Source organism: Propithecus coquereli, unplaced genomic scaffold (assembly GCF_000956105.1).
Source record: "Propithecus coquereli isolate 6110/MARCELLA unplaced genomic scaffold, Pcoq_1.0 Scaffold142, whole genome shotgun sequence".
Classification (NCBI taxonomy): domain Eukaryota; kingdom Metazoa; phylum Chordata; class Mammalia; order Primates; family Indriidae; genus Propithecus; species Propithecus coquereli.
Window position 1 is genome coordinate 7,008,746 of NW_012138525.1, and position 4,126 is coordinate 7,012,871.

The window sequence follows — 4,126 nt, forward strand, 5'->3', positions numbered from 1 at the left end:
TCCGACAGAGAGCAAGAGAGGGCAAGTAAGACAGAAGTCATTCTTTTTGTAACCTAATCTCAGAAGTCACATCCTATCACTTTTGCTTTTGTTCTCTTTATTTGAAGCAAGTCACTAAACCAAGGTGACACTCAAGGAAAAGGAGTTGCATGAAGCATGAATATCAAGAGATGAGAATCATTAGGGACCATCTTGAAGGGAGCCTAACACACTCTCCAGATTTAATGCTCAGTGCCGATCAAGTCATGGCACGATCCTTGCCCTCTGTCTCCCACTTCCATTCCATGGAATCAACCTCTGCAATGTGCTTTTTAGCTGGGCCTCAAGGCCCTCCATAAACTATCCTGGTTCTATCTTTCCAACCTTATTTCCCACTAATCCCTTTCACTATAATCAACCCTAACACCCCCACACTTTTAGGCCTTCTGTCTTTTGCTCCTGTTCCCTCCAATAGGAATGCATGTCCAAATCTTACCCATCTAAGGTATTGCTTTCTAACCTCCACAAGAAGCTCTTTCACATGCAGCATCTTAATTGACCCTCAAAACAATTCAAAAGTTTTAAGACAAGTAACATTCACTGTATTTTATAGATAAGGTTCAGAAGGTAAAAGCTACTGACACTGAGCACTTAGTTTGGGGCAGGCACTGTACTAATGGTTTCTCATACTGCATCTAATTAAGCCTTCAAAACAACCCTAGGAGGTGGGGCATTAACCTCCTCATTTACAGTTGAAGAAACCAAGACTTAAAGATGTCCCAGACTTAACTTGACCAGGGTCACATGGCTGGTAAACGAACTGTGATTCAAATGAGTCATCTGATCCAGCGTCCTTCTGATGAACCCCCACACTACACTGCCCCTATGTCATTCGTCCAAGGTTACACCATTATCATGTGACAAAGTGGAGTCGAGACCCAGGACTTCTGACTCTATCCACCATAAATGTTTCCTCCCTGCTCCAGTGTCCCCTTGAGAAACCCTTCCTTAGCCCCAAAAGGAAGTAAATACTCCCCTTTTGAGTGCCTCATGTCACTTGGGTTCCTATAAATGTATACCTTTTAAAATTGTGGTAAAATATACACAACATAAAATGTACCATTTTAACCATTTTAAGGGTACCTTACAATGGCATTAGGTACATTCACATTGTTGTGCAGCCATAACTGCTATCCGTCTCCAAAACTTTTTCATCATCCCAAGCTGAAACCCTGTCCCCATTAAACACTAATTCTCCAATCCCTCCTCCCCTACCCTCTGGGAACTACCATTCTACCTTCTGTCTCTATCAATTTGACTAATCTAGGTACCTAGACTAAGTGGAATCATACGGTATTTGTTCTTTTATGACTAGCTTATTTCATTTTAAGTTTCATCCATGTTGTAGCATGTGTCAGAATGTCTTTCCTTTTTGAGGCTGAATAATATGCTATTGAACATATATAACACATTTTGTTTATCCATTCATCTGTTGATGGACACTTTGGTTGCTTCTACCTTTTGGCTATTGTGAATAATGCTACTATGAACATGAATGTTCAAGTGTTTGGGTTTTTGCTTTCAATTCTTTGGGGTATATACCCAGAAGTGGAATTGCTGGGTCATATGGTAACTCTATTTTTATTTTTTGAGGAACTGTCATACTATTTTCCAGAGTGGCTATACCATTCACACTCCCACCAGCAGCGCACAAGGGTAGCTGTATGCCTTTTAATATAGCTTCCAGGGATGTATCCTATGTACCGTGCTCCCTGAAGAAAAGTTCTTTTGACATTCAACTTTATGTGCTGAGCAACACCTAGCATATAATTGATGCCTAGAATAAATATGTTAAAAATGAATAAATAGAGTATCAAAAAATCACTATCTTGAAACAAAGAAATCTGTTTTTGTTTGAAGCATACTAAAAACTTCAGACAAGATCCAAATAGCTGCTGAACAGTGTGCCTAGAGAGATTTTTTTAAAGCTGGTGCATAAATCCAGAGTTTCATTTCTTAAAAACAAGTGGTCCCACAGTATATTTCTTTTTATCTCACCAGCTTCTTGTCAACACTAGGTTCATCTCCTAGTCCTGTTTCTTTTCCAGGCTTACAATAAAACTGATTTAAAGTAAAAATTTCTTTAAGAATTATGCTACAATATGCTGATCTGAAAATAAATTTTCTAAAATTATTTTTTTTACCCATAAGGGGACCATCAAAGATTTCCTGGTGATATTATTTCCTAAGAACTTATGCACAGGTTATAAAGTTCCTTCTGTCAGAAGCGACTGGATGATACTTTTGATTATCTCTTCCATCTTGTATTTCTAGGTCATATTTAAATGCAGAAACAATTAAAATGGACTCAAAAGGCCTTTTAATTTATTGTTATATTTAATAACTGTGTTATGGGGAAAATACTGATTCAAGTGTATATTTAAAATTTTATTTTTTAGGAACAGCCTCATGGGATATTTTCCTTATAATGTTGTTTCTACCATGTTACTACTAATTAGCGCAATAAGGTAGAAAAAAGAGAAGAGGTGAAATAAATAAGTAAATGATGTTTCACAAAACTGTAAGCTACGGTAGGTAGACAAGGAGATTAGATATTTGTGTAAACTTACATGTTATAATCCTTGGGAATTTTTGTTCTGATTATGCAGGAGTGTAAAAAATCACATCTTAAATAGTTGCCCAGCGCAAGACCTACTTCCTCTTGAACCTCCCACCTCCCGCAAGAGTCCCCATAGCCATGTTTCTTTTTTTTTTTTCCAGACAGAGTCTTGTTCTGTTGCCCCAGCCATAGTGGTGTGGCGTCAGCCTAGCTCACAGCAACCTCAAACTCCTGGGCTCACGTGATGCTCCTGCCTCAGCCTCCCGAGGAGCTGGGACTATAAGTGCGTGCCACCACACCTGGCTAATTTTTTCTTTTTTTAGTAGAGATGGGAGTCTCACTCTTGCTCAGGCTGGTCTCAAACTCCTGAGTTCAAGCGATCCTCCCACCTCGGCCTCCCAGTGTGCTAGGATTACAGGCGTGAGCCACGGCACACGGCCCCCATAGCCATGTTTCCTACCACGTGGCCCAGTCCTCATAGCCGTAGCTCACTGGACCACGGATAGGCACTTGACCCGGGCTAAACCAAGCAGTCTCTCTTTTGGAGACTTACCCTTGCACATGGAAGACACTGGTTTGTTTGCTGACTGCTTCAATTGACAATGCACAGCCCCTAGAACTCTGGAACAGTCCTGTTTAGCCAATTGCCCAGGGAGATGCAGAAAAAGGTGCTTGTAAACAGAACACTTACAGACAAAAGAAATGGCCCAGTCTGGAAGGGAGTGGAGGTACAGTTGGTGGGCAGGCAGGCAGCTAGACAGCTCCCAGGGTTCTAATGACTTTCCAAGTTCTGCTTTCCACAGGGTCTGGGAGTCATTCAAGAACCTCCCATGGTCTTGACTGGGCCACCACAACCTGGTTCCCGGCAGATGACTTAATTTTGAGTCAGATGTGCACCTGAAACAGGAGTTAGGGAAGAGAGTTAAGCTGGAGGATGCAGCTGGGTGGGGTGCTAACAGGGAGGTCCTGGGGGTCCAGGTGGAAGAAGTGGGGAAGGGCAGAGGCAGAGACACTGAGGAAGGAGATGGTGGTTTGAGGAGAGGGTGACACGTTTGATTGTGCACATACGTGGAGCCTGCAGGACTGGGGGAAGATGTAAGCTCAGGAGAGAAGTTTGGACTAGAAAGAGAGATTTAGGAATTATTAACATCTTGACAGTGAATGAGATCATACAGGGAGAGCATGAGAGCTGAGAAAAACGAGGGTCCACGACAGAGCACCAATAATTAAGGGACAGATAAAGAGAAAAGGAGCAAAGAGGAGTCTTTGGGGTGGGAGAAAGACAGAAAGCACAGCAGCACGGGAACCAAGAGTGTTTTAATAAGGATAGAGAGGTCAGCAGTTCACATGGGTTAGAATCTAAGGTGTCCACTGGATTTAATGATGTGGCGAGCTCTAGAGGCTGCATGAGAACCCCAGAGATCGGGCAGAAGCTCGATGGGTCAACAAAGGACTGAATGGTAGGGAGGACTGCAGAAAGAGGGTAGATAGCTCTTTGGAGAAATTTTTTTTGTTTGTTTGAGACAG